We start from the raw sequence: 18,300 nt of genomic DNA on the forward strand, positions 1-18,300 counted from the left end.
GAGAGAGAGAGAGAGAGAGAGAGAGAGAGAGAGAGAGAGAGAGAGACGGGGCGGGGTACATATTTCACAGCATTACAATTACGTCTGGATTCGTGGCCAATAAAGTGAGTTTCTGTGTACATGCAACTCAATCATGTCCACATAGAGTAAAAGAAGGAGAGAAGGAAATCATTAAGCCAATGTTCCTTCGGTGGTAGGCTGTGGCCAAGTCTATACATTTTACAAGGGAAGAAACAGGCCCTGGGGAGCAGATGAAATTTCAAAGGCAAAGTCCCTAGGTTTTGGAGCATATATAATTAAAAGCCATTTTGGAATTAGGGGATGCTGCTGACCAGTACCTCCTGCCACATAGGCAGCTAAGACAACAATTGTTTCCAAGTATAACAGAAAGGTGTGCACTGGTAATTTAGTGCCTGACAGTCCCATCATGACATAAAAACACCTAGCCTGGAGGACTATGAAGACAACTAGGTGGCATAATGGATAGAATGATGGAATTGCAGTGTTGTGATAAAATTTGCAATAAGGAGAAACTGAGGCACAAAGTTCCAAGTATGATCAATTTATTAGCAATGCTTACTATTGCTAATAAAAGAGATCCATGGATCTGCCATAGCCAGGCATACCTTGGGCAGCTAGAGGAGCCTTTTTTATAAAGTAAAAATATAATAGATTATAGGAAGTGCCAAAAATAGTTCTGTGATGAAAATTAAACTAAGACTGTAATTGGTCTAGAGTAGAGGTAAAGGGTGGGCTTACAGAGCTGAAGGGTGGGCTTACATTTAGCTTGACTCACAAGAGAGGACCTCCAGGACAATGGGGAAAACACAGAGATGAACAACATCCTCTGGAAAGTTCTGTGTCAGGCACCTCCCTACACTAGTGTGGTTCAGAGCTAGGCAAAACATCTCAGTGACCAGATTGACATCCTCCCTTTCCCCCTTCCTCTCTTCTGGGGTGAGACAGATTTGAGTCCAGGCTGTAACCCAGAAGAATAGGGAAGTTAAACTCTTGCAGACTCTATTATTAAGGCTTATGCAATAAACTCTGATCCATAAGTGTTGATTCCAGTGATTAGATATAATTCTAAATCAATAAATAAGAGAAAATAAAATAGGGTATCACTTTTCAATTTCACAGTAATCAGGAAGACCTGACTTCAAATCCTGATTCAGAAACTTGTTAACTGTGTATGAATCTAGTTAGACAGGTCCCTTAACCTCTCTCTGCCTCAGTTTCCTCTTATGTAAAGTGAGAGAGTTGTATTTAATAAAACCTATGGTGCCCATCCAGCTCTAAATCTAAGACCCATTGGACTTTCACAGACTTGGTGAGTCTTTCACCTTTAGCAGGTTGTAGTAGTCACAATTTGAATGGAAGGAAGGTAAGAAGAGGTCAGTATTCTAGACACAAGAACCAAAATCAGTATTTTATAACCATTCCCTTTGTTTGACAACTGTATCCTTACAAGCTAAGTAAACCTCAGTCATTTATACACTTCCAATACCAGGTTGTACAGTGACTGCCAGTAGCCCTCCTAAGATACTCTTTCCTTTGAGGGGAAATGAATAGACTTAAGCTGTGACCTGGACAGCAATAGGCTGAGGGATTATCATAGGAAAGGGTGAGCTAGTACCAGATGCCCAAACTCCCAAAGAAAGCTCCTTATCTAAGAACATCTCTAGTGATCACCTCTCTCGTGGCTACATACATGGAAACATCTTCCAAAGAGAATCACTAAAGAAAGCTGTCAGGCTCGCTTTCTGGCTCTGTAGGGTCTAACAAACACCCCTTTCTCCCAAACCACACAGCAGTAAGGAAGGGCCAGCCAAATTCTCTATGCCTGCAGAAATCCACAGAGATTTCTCTCTGTAGGCCAGTTTATGCCACTTCAACCTCCAATATCCTTACCAGAGACCAGGTTAATGCTTCCATTTCATACCTAGTATATACAAAGGATAGAAAGGCAAGAGACAATATTTGATAACAGCTCTCTGAAGTCTTCCCGTAAACTTTTAAGAGGTTTTCTAGCAACAGCATTTCCCTTCCTTGTTCTTATTTTTCATCCTTGGATTAACCCATTTTAGTGAGTCTTTGTTTTCTCTATATTCCATTGGTCTGTTTCAAAAGCTCAGCTTTACTCCAGACCATACCAGGCTGCTCACATTATTAATGATCTCATCTCATAGACTCTGTCTAATTGCATAAATCTCCTCCCTTTGTGTTCTAGAGGGCACTAACTTCCATCCTCACCCCCACACACCCCTTTCCTCTTTACATTCCCTGGAGCTGCCAAGCCTTGGCATGATTTTAGCTCATTTGCCAGTGGGGAGGTCAGAAATATTCATGCTATATTGGGAGGACTTCTCAGTACTGTGTGTAGTAGAATCTCATCTTCTTCTGTGACATTCAACTGGGAAATTTTTATTTTCTCAAGCTATTGTTTAAAAGTTTCACCAATGTTCATCTAAGTCTCTCCAAAAATGCTATCTGTTCTTCAAGTGCGGGGAAGATCACAGGATTTAGAAGGAGAAGGTGGCATGGAGATCAGTCCATCCCCTTTGTTTTACACATGAGGAAACTGAGGCCCCTTGAAAGATGAAGTACCTACTTCATAGTGCTATTATAGGTATGAACAAGATAATACTCTTTGAAAACCTTAAATCTTTATATAAATTTTAGCTTTTATTATATTGTCTGAGATCACACAGGAAGCAAGCACTTCCTATTGATTTGGTGAAGGTCAAATCATCAAATATTATTAGGCACTTACTGTATGCTAGACATTGCACTAAGCACTGGGGATAAAAAATATATGCAAAAAGATAGTCCCTGCCCTCAAGGAATTTACATTATAATGGAGGAAGACAACACATAAAAAGGAGCTTAGAAGGGAGAGGAGCACAGTGGTAAAGCCCAAGAAGTCAAATGTGGCTAGGTTGGGCCTTCTTCAAAATGGAGTTTATGGAAAGAACCCACCAATGGAAGAGAGGGGAATTCAAACCCCTGTCTTTTGATTTGAAATCTGGAACTCTTTCTACTATACCAACTTGTTAATTAAGACTATATAATTCTTTTATAATTTTCCTCCACCTTTTCCTCATTCTCAATACTAAATACATGTCAAATGATAGTAACTCAATTAAATACTGATTGTATTTTAACAACTAATTGAATGTCCTGTTTAAAAAAAAAGATTGGAGTGAGTTTCCCAGGAATCTAAGAGAAATACCTTCTTGGGGCCCATTTCCTTAAGTAACAACTCCTTCCATATGAGTGGCAAACTAGGTTTGTCTAGTGATTCAAGATATACAGTGTGTGTGTGTGTGTGTGTGTGTGTGTGTGTGTGTATGTGTGTTGGGGTTAGGAATACTTTGAGGGAGAAATTTTCAACTTTCAAAGGAGTATTTCTGTCACACCATTCTGAGTAAATATTCAATAACCTGAGAAACAGACAAAAGCAAACAATCACCTTGGTATACACCATTTCCACACAGTAATATTTATTACCAAATGAATATAGAGAAGATTAACAAACACTTATTTTCATCTTCTGGAGATAAGAATTAAATGCAAATGGAGAGACTCCTTATAGATGTAGAATTTCTTTTTTTTTTTTTTTGGAGGGCAATTGGGGTTAAGTGACTTGCCCAAAGTCACATGGCTAGTAAGTGTGTCAAGTGTCTGAGGTCAGATTTGAACTCAGGTCCTCCTGACTCCCGGGCTGGTGCTCTATTCACTGCGCCACCTAGCCACCCCTAAAAATATGGAATGCTTCACGAATTTGTGTGTCATGCTTGAGCAGGGGCCATGCTAATCTTCTCTGTATCATTCCAATTTTAGTATATGTGCTGCCGTAGAGAGCACCAGAATTACTTTCTCTTTTAAAATATGACACATTTCTTGAGATCAAGAAACTAGCAATGAAAAAGTAAGACTTCCCCCTTCCTCAATTTTAGATAAGAATTTGAAGCAGGGCATATAACAAGGAAAAGTGGGCAGATACAGTGTATGACTGTGGGCATGAAATTATGGGGGGGTGTAAAAATGGGTGAATATGAGAAAGGCTGAGACTATGTCATATATGTGTATGTGTATATATGTATATATACATATATAAACATACATACATACATACATATGCAAACTAGTTTGGCTTTTTGAGGGAGAGGGAGGAAAGGAGAAAGAAAGACATGGGTGGGGGGAGAGAGAGAGAGAGAGAGAGAGAGAGAGAGAGAGAGAGAGAGAGAGAGAGAGAGAGAGAGAGAGAGAGAGAGAGAGAGAAAGAGAGAGAGAGAGACTTTATTTTTTGAACCAGATGACTACTGTTTTGTTTAACAGAGCTATTGATAGCTTTCACCACCATATCCTTTCCTCAAGTCTGAAAAACATTTAAGCTATAAATAGAACTTATCAAGGCAGGTATGCATGACTTGCCTCCCCTTCCTTAGAACAGAGTATAAACTCCTTAAAGGTAAGGACTGTTTTGTTTTTGTTTTTATATCTCTAGGGCTTGGCACTTATCTCTAGGTACTTAATAATTGAATCTAACATAGACAGCATTAACATGAATAGAGATACTGAAGTATAAATTTATGGTTTGATAAAGCAAAGAGTTGCTTTAGTAGGTAGCAAATTTCTCATCACTGGAGGTCTTTGAGTAGAGAGTGTATAATCACTTATTGGGAGATGTTGAAAATATGATTCATATTTCAAGTAGAGGGTGGACTCATATATAATTCTGGGATTCTAAGTGACCTCCAGTAGGGAGGGAAAGTTCATCAGCTATGTGACAATTTATAGTGACCCTACACTAGAGTACATTAGGAAACCAAGATCCTATTCCCCACTGTAGTGAGTCTTATTAAATCCACCACTGGAAGATAAGTACTTTAATGTCAGGGACTATTTCATTGCTATTTCCTCACTATCTAGAGTGCTGAGCACACAGTAAGCACTTAATATTTGTTGATTTATTAACTAAGCAACTTCCTGTCATTAATTTTCTTCATGGTCTTAAGGAGTTGAAGCAAGATGGCACCAGTCATGCCAATCAACAAATATGCCCTGCATTTGTCTGTTGTACTGGCTGTGGAACAATCTTCTATGGCATAATGAGGGCAGTGAATTATTTTTGCAGTAATTACATGATGGCTACCCTTCATTAAGAAAATGCATGTTACGTAGCACCATCTGGAAAACATAGGTGTGCCCTGAGTTACTCTGGAAGTGGTAATGGATTACTGCTGACCCATCCACACTCCTTTGCCTCTTACCCCCACCCCTTGACCTGATAGAACAAGACAGAGGAGGCATTTGACCACAGTCCTTGGATTACAGAAAGAAACCACAGAAAGGAAAAAAATAAAAGCTACCTGGGAGTGAAAAGTAGGCCTTGGCCTCACCTAGGTATCAACCTCTTCCAGTCACAGATTTTTTTTGGTTGACTAAATAAAGTTTACAGAATTAAGATCAAGGAAAAGAAGTGGCAGAAAGAATGATGGACTTGCAATCACAGGATCTTACATTAATCCTTGGCTTTGGAATTTACAACCTACATGACCTTGGACAAATCATTTATCCTCTCTGGGCTTCAGCTCCCTCACCTGTAAAATGAGGTGTTGACTGAATGACCTCTGAGGTCCCTTCCAGCTCAAAATTTAAGATCCTATGATTACTTTCATCCAGCACCTGGGGATTCATTACAGATCCCACCTTTCTTGTCTCTGAGTAATAATCATTTCAGTCTTGCCCTTTTGGTTCTCTGTAGTTCTGTCATCTTAGATCTCTGAGATATGGCACACTATGCAGTTTTTACAGACATACCTGACCTATCCGAACAACCAAGACCATGTCTACTTGCATTAAATAGAAATTATTTGAAGAATATAGGAATATAGAATTCTTAGTCTATACCTTCTAGCCAGAAAGAGATCAAAGAGGAATCAGTCATTTAAACTATTCACAAATGGGACAGCCAAAACAGAAGTAGATTCTTAGGGAGAAAGAACTAGATATATTAATAATACGCTGTCCAATTCCTTTTAAGAACTATGTAGTTTGGATGCCACAAATTGAGGCTTTTATTACCTTTCACCTATCTTCAGAAAACCCTTCCTGAGGGTATTCCCTTTTACAGAGTCTCTCTAACTCATCTTATAAACTCCCAACAGATTAATTTTCCTGATTCACAACCTAATAGTGCATCTTCTCTCTGCAAAACAAAACAAAACAGAGCTAAAAAACAAACACCTGCAGTGGTACTTCAGTGGGTGTGGATGAATGTCAAACACCTTGGTGTGATATCCAGGACTGAGAAAAAGGGGGCATGATCAGCAATGTCTTAATGCTGTAGGGAAGACTAGGGGTCTGGGATGAGGACTGGAAAAAGAAAACTGGATTTGGAACTGGATGATGCTGATGTCCTTTGAGAGAGGTGTTATGATAGAATAGTTAGTGGGAATGGAAGCCAGATTTTTGCCTCTTTCTTTAAAGAGTCAAGAAAATGAGACACTGAGTATGGGTCATCTTTCAAAGGAGTTTGGCAGTAAAGGAAAAGAGAAAAATGAAATTGTGATTGACTGGAGAAGAGAAGTTGAGGGAAGGATTGGGAAACCAAAGAATTTTTTATAGTAGATGCCAAAGAACTAATAGAGAGAAACAGATTGAAGAAGCACAAGAAGAGATGAAGGCATCAGCAGAAGTAGAACAGAAACCTGGGTTCAAATTCCACTTCTTCCCATTATTATATGTGTGACCTTGGGCAAGTCACTTAACAACTTTCCTGGGCTTTAGTTTCCTCATTTGTAAAATGAGGGACTTGGACTTTATGACCTTGAAGGTCTTTTTCAGCTCTTGATTTATGATATTACAATTGATGGGGTCTAGACAAATTGTAAAAAGAAAAAAATGGGGGACTTCCAGAGCCAAGATGGCAGAGTAAACAGTGAATCATTGTAACTCTCCTATATTCGACTCCAAACAACCACAAAATAGCACCCCAAAACAAATCCTGGAATAGCAGAACCAGCTAAAAGACAAGTTGAAATAATCTTTTAGCTGAAGAAACTTGGAAGAATTGCAAGAAAGGCCTGTCTCACTCGAGTAAAAAGGGAGGCATTTCAGGACAGGAAGCATCCCAGTAAGCCATACCTCAGCAAACCCAGTGGGTTTGAGATCCCTGGTGGGGTGAAGCAGGCAAACACCAATATCAGGACCCCAAAATGCCTTAGCATAGCTAGGGGAACTTGCAGACTTTAGGTCTGATAAATACCACATGTTTCAGTGTGGCCTGGGGGAAAAGCAGAAACACCCCACCAAGCCTCAGAACATGCCAGACACCAATGTTAGGACACTAGCTCAGCACCAGGTAAGCTGCCACACCCTGACAACCTCCAGCAGCACCAGTCACTCATCACTTTATCCCCTCAGCACAAAACCAGACATGAGGGTCTCCTGGGGGCCTCAGGGCAACATTATCACAGCAGAAGGTAAATAGCCAGGGTCTGCAATCACTGGCTAAAGAAGCCTGAGAAAGTGCCACTTCCACCCCGGAAGCAGCCGAAATTTAAAAGAAAGAAAAGAGGCCCCCCCCCAAATAAAAAGATGAGCAGAAAACAGTAAAAAAAAAAAAAGAATCTGACTATAGAAAGATATTGTGCTAATAGAAGACCAAGACTCACACTCAGAGGAAGACAACAATGTCAAAATGTCTACAAGCAAAACCCCAAAGAAAAATGAGAACTGGTCTCAAGTCCAGAAAGATGTCATAGAAGATCTCAAAAAGAAATGTAAAAATCATGTAAGAGAGACAGAAGAAAAATTGGGAAAAGAAATGAGAGTGATGCAAGAGAATTATGAAAAGAGTCAACAGCTTAGAAAACTGCTTAAAAAGTAGAATTGGGGGGCAGAGCCAAGATGGCAGCATAGAAGCAAGAAAACCTGTGCTACCCCCATAACCACCTCAAATACCTATAAAAAATGACTCTAAAAAAAACTTTAGGGCTACAGAACCCATAAAGTGACAGAGAGAAACAAATCTCCCATTGAAGAAATCCCTGCAGGCAGATAGAAAGGGTTCATTGCAGTACACTGGGAGCAGAGCCCAGACCAGTGTGAGCCCACAGTTTTAGCCTCATGGCAGCCACAACCAGCCGCTGACTGGAGGGACTCTTGGAGAGTGGATAACCAGCAGTTGTGGTGGTTTCCAGAATTATCGACCCATAAATGCCAAATAGAAAGTAAGAGGTCAGTGTACAGTTTGGGAACAGGGAGTCTGGGACTGCAGTCTGGCCTCTTCCCCCAGAGGGAGAAGTGGCTGAGGTGTGGTAGCTGCTACAGTGTGTCTGCTTCAGAGCTGCTGGCCTGTAAATTGTAGGGGGACCAAGCTCCCATTCTGAGGGGTAAGTGCTCTTGCTTTAACCTGCTTGGATCTGGATTGTTGTCTAGGGTGGAAGTCCTGGGGTGTGTCGCCAGTGAGCCAGAGCATGGGGAGGCTTCAGAGAGGGCAGCCAACTAATAGTTCTGGTAACTACAAAAACCCTAGTGATTTGGGACAAAGCTCTCCTATCAGGAAGCAGAGTTCTACTGTGGCAAAAAGCTCAAAAGTCAAGTAATTGAGTGGCAACATGAGCAAGGAAAGGAAGCAAAGCAAGCACAGAAATCCAACTTTGGATTCCTTTTTTGGGGACAAAAAGGATCAAACATGGAACAGGAGGAAGACAACAAAGTCAGAACTCCTGCACCAAAAGCTTCCAAGAAAAATATAAACTTGTTACAGACCATAGAGGACCTTAAGAAGGATTTTGAAAACCAGGTAAGAGAAGTGGAGGAAAAATTGGGAAGAGAAATGAAAATGATGCAAGACTATCATGAAAAGTGAGTTGACAACCTGACTGAAGAAAATAATACCTTAAAAAATAGACTAACTCACATGGCAAAAGAGGTTCAAAAATCCCATGAGGAGAAGAATGCCTTAAAAAGCTGAATTTGCCTAATGGAAAAAGAATCTCAAAAGTTCACTGAAGAGAATCATTCCTTCAGAATTAGATTGGAGCAAATGGAAGCTAGTGACTTTATGAGAAATCAAGATACTATTAAACAGATCCAAACAAATGAAAAAATGAAAAAACAAATGAATAAGAAGGCAACGTGAAATATTTCCTTGGAAAAACCACTGACCTGGAAAGTAGATCCAGGAGAGATAATTTAAAAATTATTGGACTTCCTGAAAGCCATGATAAAAAAAAGAACCTAGAAATCATCCTTCAAGAAATTCTCAAGGAAAATTGCCCTAATGTTTTAGAACCAGAGGGCAAAATAGAGGTTGAAGAAATCCACAGATCGCCTCCTGAAAAAGATCCCAAAAAGAAAACTCCTAGGAATATTATAACCAGGTTATGGAGTTTCCAGATCAAGGAGAAAATATTACAAGCAGCCAAGAAGAAATAATTTGAATATTGTGGAAACACAATCAGGATTACACAGGATCTGGTATCTTCTACACTGAAGGATCAAAGAGCTTGGAATATGATATTCAGGAGGTCAAAGGAGATGGGATTAAAACTAAGAAACACCTACCCAGAAAAACTGAGTATCATGTTTCAGGGAATATATGGTCATTCAGTGAAATAGAGGACTTTCAAGCATTCTTGATGAAAAAACCAGAGTTGAATAGAACATTTGACATTCAGATACAAGAAGCAAGAGAAGCATGAGAAGGTAAACAGGGAAAAGAAATCATAAGTAACTTGTCAAAGTTGAACTATTTATATTCCTACATGGAAAAATGATAATTATAACTTATGAAACTTTTCTCAGTATGAGAATAGTTGAAATGAATATAAATGTATATATATATATATGTCTATATAAGAGGATATATGGGCCTATGAATACATATGTGAGTTTATGTATATATATGTACAGGTATACATAGACAGAGGGAACAGGTAATTGAATAGGAAGGGATGATACTTAAAAGGTGAAACTGAGAAGTGAGAGAGGAATATAATGAAAGCAGATGGACAGAAACTAGAATGGGGTAAATTATCTCATCTAGAAGTGGCAAGGGAAAACTGTTACAATGGACAGGAAAAACAGGAAGGTAAAAGGGAATGGGTCAACCTTACTCTCATTGAATTTGGTTTAGGGAGGGAATGACATACACACTAAATAGGGGATCTCACCCTACAGGAGAGTAGGGGGGAAAGGGATGACAGGGGGGATGATGGAGGGGAGGGCAGGTTGGGGAGGAGGGAAGTTAGAAGCACACACTTTTGAAAAGGGACAGGGTCAAAGTAGAGAACAAAATAAGTGTGGGACAGGATAGGATGGGGGGAAAATATAGTCAGTCTTTTACAATGGAAATGTTTTGCATAACTACATGTGTACAATGTATATTGAATAGCTTATCTTCCCAGTAAGGGTGGGTAATGAGAGAGGAAGGGAAAGAATCTAGAATTCAAAGTTTTAAAATCAAATGTTTAAAAAATATATTATATATATATATATATATGTATATATATATATATATATATAAATTATTTTTTTACATGCAACTGGGAAATAAGATATACAGGCACTGGGGTATAGAGATTCATCTTGCCCTACTGGAAAGTCAGATGGGGGATGGGGGAGGACATAGGAGAGAGCAGATTGGGGGAGGGGGTATACAGTGGGGTCGCTGCTTTGTGGTGTTGGTAGGGGAAAGACAGGGAGAAAATTTGTAACTCAAAATCCTGTGAGAATGAATGATGTAAATGAAAAATAAACATAAAATTTAATTTAAAAAATAAATAAATTTTAAAAAGTTGAATTGGCCAAATGGAAAAGGAGATATAAAAATTCACTGAAAGAATACAACTCCTTAAAGAGTACAATTGGACAAATGGAAAAGAAAGTACAAAAGCTAATTGAGGAAAACAACCCCTTAACAGAATTGGGCAAGTGGAAGCTAATATCTCTGTGAGACATCAAGAATCAACCAAAAAAAATTCAAAGGAATGAAAAAAATGGAAGAAAATGTAAAATACCTCATGGGAAAAAGCAACTGACCTGGAAAATAGATCCAGGAAAGACAATATCAAAATCACTGGAATATCTGAAAGCCATAATTAAAAGGAAGATCTAGACAGCTTGTTTCAAGAAATTATCAAGGAAAATTGCCCTGATATCCTGGAACCAGGGGCAAAATAGGCATTGAAAGAATCCACGGACCACCTAGGGAAAGAGATCCCAAAATAAAAACTCCAAGGAACATTATAGCCAAATTTCAGAATTGTCAAGAAAAAAATGGTGGCCAGAAAGAAACAATCCAAATATCAGGGAGTCACAATCAGTATTACAAAGGACTTGACAGCTGCAATATTAAAAGATCAGAGGTTATGGAACATGATATTCTGGAAGGCAAATGGACTAGGATTACAACCAAGAATCACTTACCTGGCAAAACTGAACATAGTACATCAAGAAGAAAAGTGCTCATTCAATGAAATAGAAGGATTTCAAATTTTTTCAAGAAGACCATAACTAAACCAAAATTTGACCTCCAATATCAAGACCCAAGAAAAGAATTAACAGGTAAAAAGGGAAGAGAAAACACAAGTATTCAATAGAGCTAAACTATTTGCATCCCTACATAGGAAGACAATGCTTGCAATTCTTTAAAATTGTATCATAAATAGTACATCTGGAAAGAATATACATAGATAGAGGGCAGGGGTATAAGGTGAATTTGAGGGAATGACATAAAAATATCAAGGGGTGAGAAAGAGGAGTACAATGGGTGCAGAAGGAAGGGAGAGGTAGAATGGGGTAAATGATGTCACATGAAGAGATGCAAAAGACCTATTACAGTAGAGGGGAAGATAGGAGTTTGGGAGATGAGCATTGCTTGAACCTTACACTCATCTGTATTGGCTCAAAGGGGGAATAATATACACAATTAGTTAAATATAGTAATTTATCTTACCTGACAGGGAAGTAAGAGAGGAGGAGATTAAGTAAAGTTTGGGGTGTGGGTGCTAAGGACTGACAGAAGGAAGGGCAGATCAGGGGAGGTGGTAGACAGAAGTGAAACACTGATGAGGAGGGAAAGGGTAAAAGCAGAGAGAGGACAAATTGGAAAAAGAATAGAATGGAGGTTAGTAATCATAACTGTTAATGCAAATGGGAAGAACTCTTCCATAAAATGGAAGAAGGTAGCAGAGTAGATCAATAGGTACACAAGACAACATATTCCATGGAAATAGTAACCTAATGTTTGATAAACCCAAAGACCCCAGCTTTTGACTCACTATTTGACAAAACTGTTGAGAAAAGTGGAAAATGATAGGGCATAAACTAGGTTTAGACCAACATCTCATACAATGTGCCAAGATAAGGTCAAAATAGGTGCATGATTTAGACATAAAAGGTGACACCATAAACAAATTGTAAGAACAAGGAATAGTCTACCTGTCAGATCCATGGAGAAGGGAATTCATGACCAAACAAGAGAGAGAGAGAATTATAAAATGTAAAATAAATAATTTTGATAACATCAAATTAAAAACTTTTGCAGAAACAAAAGCAATACAATCAAGATTAGAAGGAAATCAGGAAGCTGGGAAAATATCTTTACAGCAAGTTTCTCTGACAAAGGTCTCATTTCTTAACTATATAGAGAACTGAGTCAAATTTATAAAAAATACAAGACATTCCCCAATTGATAAATGGTCAGAGGATATGAACAGATAGTTTTCAGATGAAGAAATCAAAGCTATCTATAGGCATATGAAGAAGTGCTCTAAATCACCTTTGATTAGAGAAATGCAAATTAAAATAACTGAAGTACTACCTCATACCTATCAGATTGTCTAATATGACAAAAAAGGAAAATTATAAATGTTGGAGGGGATGTGGGAAAATTGGGTCATCGGTATACTGTTGGTGGAATTAAAAATTGATCCAGTCATTCTGGAGAGCAATTTATAGCCCGAAGGGCTATAAAACTGTGCATATCCTTTGATCCAGCAATGCCACTGCTAGGCGTGTATCCCAAAGAGATCATAAAAAGGGAAAAGGACCTATATATGTAAAGATATTTATAGCAACCCTTTTTGTAGTGGCAAAATATTGGAAACTGAGGGGATGCCCATCAATTGGGAAATGGCTGAGCAAGCTGTGATTTATAAATGGAATGGAATAAGAAATAATGAACAGGCAGATTTCAGAAAAAAACTTGGAAAGACTCGTATGAACTGATGGAAAGTAAAACAAAAAGAACCAAGATAGCATTGTACACAGTATCAGCAACATTGTGTGATACTCAACTATGAATGACTGAGCTCTTATCAGTAACACAATGATTCAAGACAAGTAGGACTCAAGAAGAAAAATGCTATCCACATCCAGATAAAAAACTGACAGACTGTAAATTGAAGCATATTTTTTTTCACTTTATGCTTTCTGGTGTTTTTTTTTCTTCTGACCTGTTTCTTCTTTCACAACTACAACTAATAAGGAAATGTTTTTACAGGATAGCACATGTATACACTACATCAAACTGCCTACCATTCTCAGAAGAGGGGAGAGGAGAGGGGGAAAAATTTGGAACTCAAAATCTCGTAAAAAATGAATGCTAAAAATTTTTTTGACATATAATTGTGGAAAAATAAAATACTATTTAAAAAAAGAAAAAAATGGAAGGGGAATAGGTTAAATGGCATGCAATCAAGGATGTTGTTAGAAAGAGTAGCTTTAGGAAATGGAGTGATTCCTCTTTCCTGAGACTAGAGGTAAAGAAGAAAGACTGAGTGATGGTACCAAAAATATTTTTAAGCTTTTTTCAGATAGTATTATACAAATGTAAAGTGATGGTACTTTGTGTTATGTGACCTGTTCTTGCTATTCTTCATTCTAGTTAGATACAGACCCTTCCCTTCAATTTGGTTTCAAACACAAACAAATGAGAAAGCCAAGTCACATCCCTGTGACTCTGAGAATGATGCAAGATATGAATACTTACTAAATACAATTAGATGATACAAATGCTCCTAAGTCACTATAATTATTTGAAACTGATATGTAAGTCCCTGTATTTGCTTTAACAAGTAAATAGTGTGCTGAAGCTGCTGTGCTTAGGAAAATAGAACCTCCCTCTGATCATTTTTATTGCATGGAAGCCAATCAAGCTTTACTTCTTGGTTTCTTTCATTATCTCCATTTAAAGATGAGTATTTTAATTCCACTTAGTCCTACTCAAATTTCAGTATAACCACTCCTCCCCTCCCCAAACCTTGATAAATAACAATCACTTTTCTCCTTTTCCTGGAAACTGTTTTGATCTGTGCTAATGATTCTGTGAAGATCCAATCCCTTGGGTTGCATTGCCTGAAATTCCCCCTTTCTCAGAGAGTGCTTAGTTTTGCATCTGAGAGGTTCCTTTCTGAATTCAGGGTATTATTTTCTAATGTTCCATATGCCTTCATCCAATTTTGAATCCATCTCAAGAGAACAAATTCCTAAGTGGGGCCCTGGAGCTTGAACACATCCCAAGACATAATAGAGAGGTACTGATCAATTCCCTTGGGAGATTGTGTAGTAGCACTCTCTGCATGACCACTTACAGGGTGGTCCCTGTTCAGCTAGGGGGTAGGTCTGTGTGTGAGCTCATAAAATAATCCTCCAACTTTTTAAGTACTGACATTCTACCAGGGCTGTTGTAGAAGCCATGGAGTAGTGTAGTAGGTAACTGAAGAACTGCAGTTGAAAAATGATCCAAAAGCCAATAGAAGTTCATGGTGGGAGTGAATGGGCTGCAACACATTATGAACAAGAAGATACAAAGGAGCAGCAGAGAAAAGAACCATCAAGGAAATTCTCAAGTGAAAAATATATTAGGTTTGTCATGTGCAAAAGCAAAAGATGCCAGTGACCAGTCTTTGGGTTCCATTGATTCCCTTCTGATGTCAAGAACAGGTGAGGAAGGTCCTCTGTATGTTAGGTAGTGAATTATGATAGGATGTAGACCAGAGATGCACAGAATGGTCAGGCATGAGGAATGGCTATGATCTACAGTTATTGGAAGGAATGGTCACATCAAACAGACCATAGTTCTATTTGAGAATTAGAGCATGTACCCACTTCCTGAGGGAGTTTATGAACGAATAAGAGGTACATTTTCAGATATGGCCATCGTGGGAATTTGTCTTGCTTAGTGATACACATTTATTATAAGAGCTTTGTTTTTCTTTTTTCGGTGGAGGTGCGTGAGTGAGTATGAAGGAGAGCAGTGGTGAGAGGAATAAGAGCAAAAAAAGAAGAGAAAGAAAAGAGGGATATTGAAAAATATATATACATATAGGTATGTGTATGCATGTATGTGCATATTTTTTTTCAGAGAACATAAGGAAGGATAGAGAAAGCATAGACAAGCAGAACAGCTTTGAAAGCTACAGAGTGAATTTATTACGTACTTAAAAAGAAAAGCAAGCTGCACGTAATTGAGATGTTCAGTTCCATGTACAATATTTTTTTCATATCCTGCTATGTATATGGAAGTTTCCGTTTTATTTGGTGTCTAGTAAGTCCAGAATAAAAACAAATCAATTTTTAAAAGACACAAAAAGGAATCTGACATTGTCTTCTTGCCCAAACGTGTTTTCAGTTCTTCCAAGTCTTTTCAGTCTTGTGTTTGTGGTGTGTCATTAGCCTCTATGTTATACGCAAGACTGGACTTATCAGCATGAGGATAAACTGAGTCTTCAAAACCGATTAATTTAATGAACTAGTTACGTTGGTTGAAAACCCCCAGTTTGGTTGATATTTTTAGGTGGTTTGACTGGTATAACCATAGAGTCAGCTATAAATATAGAAACATCCTTTGTCCAAGTTGCAGCAATTTTGAAAGAGAGATTAATCAGTGTATATTTTGAGTAAAGTGGTGTATTAGGGGTGGCTAGGTGGCACAGTGAGTAGAGCACTGGCCCTGAGTCAGGAGGATCTGAGTTCAAATCCAGCCTCAGACACTGAACACAAAAATTAGCCAGGTGACCTTGGAGAAGTCACTTAACCCCAACTGCCCTCCATAAAGCAAAATAAATAAATAAATAAAGTGGCATATTATACCTCATTTAATCCTTTTCTTGTGTTTATTTAATCCAATTCCCTTTGGCTAAATTTATTAAGTGCCTAGTATGTGTAAGACTTTCTTCTTGCCCTGATGGTGAGTGTGAGGCCTGTCAGGATTATGAAATTCCACTGTGAACTTTGGCCTGCAATCATCACTCACCAAACTCCTACTTGTGCTTTGAATTTGAGAACATTTCTCCATAATCTTTCTTGATCTTTCCCTTCCTTGCTCTACTGGGAATTCTATTTGGTAGGAAAATTTGCAAGGCTGCATCATTTGCAATTTTGAATTTTTTCTTTTGGTAAGTAAATATGGTGTGTTATAATGGATGGAGCACTGGATTCAGATTGAAAAGATTTGGGTTGAAACTCCAGCTCTGCTGTTTTACTACCTCTGTCTAGCAAGCTTCTCATTTGTGAAATGTGGGATTTGGACTAGATGGTGCTTTTCAAACTTTTCATTCTCAGGACTCTTTTACACTCTTAGAAAATATTGAATCCCCAAGGAGTTTTTTTTCATGCAGATTGTTACCATATTAGGAATCTTAGTATTATTATGAAACTAGTCTTGACTTTGTGAACCTCCTAAAAAGGTTCTCAGGACCCCTCACTTTAGAACTATGGTACTTGATCATCTCTACAGTCTGGTCTAGTGCTAAATCCAAGCAGCTACGTGGCACAGTGGATAGAGCACCAGGCCTGGAGTCAGGAAGATGAGTCTTCCTAAATTCAAGTCAGACACTTACTGGCTTTGTGACCCTAGGCAAGTCACTTAATCCTGTTGGCCTCAGTTCCTCATCTGTAAAATGAGTTGGAGAAGGAAATGGCAAACCCCTCCAGTATCTTTGCCAAGAAAACCCCAAGTGGGGTCACAGAGAGTAGGACACGACCAAAATGACAGAATAATAACAAAGCTCTAAATCTATGATCCTATGATTTGGGTATAGCCCTCTTGCTATTGTTTAACTCAGTAGTTTGAAGTGTTTTTTTAAAATAATTCTAAAATCAAGCCATTCATTAAACTTCAACGAATCCCATCTGTCAATTTTCAGATGGGTTAAAACATTTTCAAATGGACTGGTTTTAATAAATGAGTCATAACAAATTCCATGAGTACAGCTAATAATACCTGAAGCAGTCGGGCTTTCATAGGTGGGTCTTCCTTCCACCAACACAGATTCTACCCACTCCCTGCCTCATCTTTGAATTACCATGGTTAAAAACATCCATTGTCTGGTGGCCTAGCCTTCTGGAAACATCTCCCCAAATTTAGCTAGCCTGGTCCTTAGATGACAAACAAAGTTCATTGCTGGGCCTACATTCAAAACCTTTCCAGTTCTGTAGGAACTATTAGAGTTTTTGCTCAGCTATGAATGATGAAGTACTTTAAAGGAAGAGACTAAGATTAAGAACATTTATACAATTCCAAGGCCCTCCTTGGATTATTTATTAACCTGGGCATTGGTTTCAAGTTCACTTTCAAGAAAGTATATTTCACCTCCACTGGGAAATCATGTTGCAGGTTGAGCTGAGTAAAATACTTCCCCCACCATTGTCTTGAGTAGCTCTAAACAGTTGTGGATGAGGAGAGAATTGTTCCTCAGGGTCACATACATTTTAATGCATTTGATTTTCTCTATAGTATTCCTCTTTTTGAATGAGATGGAGTTTCCATACCAGTGTATTAATTTTTACAAAACTCTTTGAGGCTCTTAGGGGGCAAGAATGCTATGCTCAGCCTCTTTTATTAGCAGTCCCTTCCTAAGATTCTTTGTCAATCTGCACAATTCAGATACAGATCACTAGCTTTCTTTTCCCTCAACAATTTAATCTCCCAGAACCTTTTTTTCCCTTAATTTAAACATGGCCTGATAATCTTTTTAAAAAGTAAGAAGAAAATGGAAAGAAAAGCTTGTCCAAGATTTGCAAACACTACAAATGTTGCAGTGAGACAGCTGCTTCTACAGGTTGCAAATAGGTTATGATTTTCAAAATCAGTGTAGGTAATGAAAACATCACAGTATCCAGGGTTTCCACTGAAAGGCTGCTACTGATCTAGGCCAAAATCTCTTCTCATTCAGAAAACAGCAGGGTTCAACAGTACTAAATAAGTCCTGATTGATGCCTAATGCAAGAAATGATTTTACATTTTGCTGATTACCCTTTTCCCTCAAGTAATGGGTCTGG

The 18,300-nt window shown here is 38.4% G+C and overlaps 1 protein-coding gene and 1 non-coding gene across 2 annotated transcripts in view; both read right to left on the reverse strand.

Moving 5' to 3' along the window:
• The window catches only part of PLCXD3 (phosphatidylinositol specific phospholipase C X domain containing 3), a 259,314-nt gene that overhangs the window by 7,574 nt on the left and 233,440 nt on the right, over window positions 1–18,300 (reverse strand). The gene's annotated exons all lie outside the window — the stretch shown is intronic.
• LOC138167606 (U6 spliceosomal RNA) lies at window positions 3,761–3,867 on the reverse strand. Its single transcript, XR_011169933.1, has one exon. It is a non-coding gene; the product is annotated as a U6 spliceosomal RNA (small nuclear RNA).

The sequence above is a fragment of the Petaurus breviceps genome, unplaced genomic scaffold (assembly GCF_028583685.1).
Source record: "Petaurus breviceps papuanus isolate PSGF00001 unplaced genomic scaffold, PetGlider_PUasm1.0 229, whole genome shotgun sequence".
Taxonomy (NCBI): domain Eukaryota; kingdom Metazoa; phylum Chordata; class Mammalia; order Diprotodontia; family Petauridae; genus Petaurus; species Petaurus breviceps.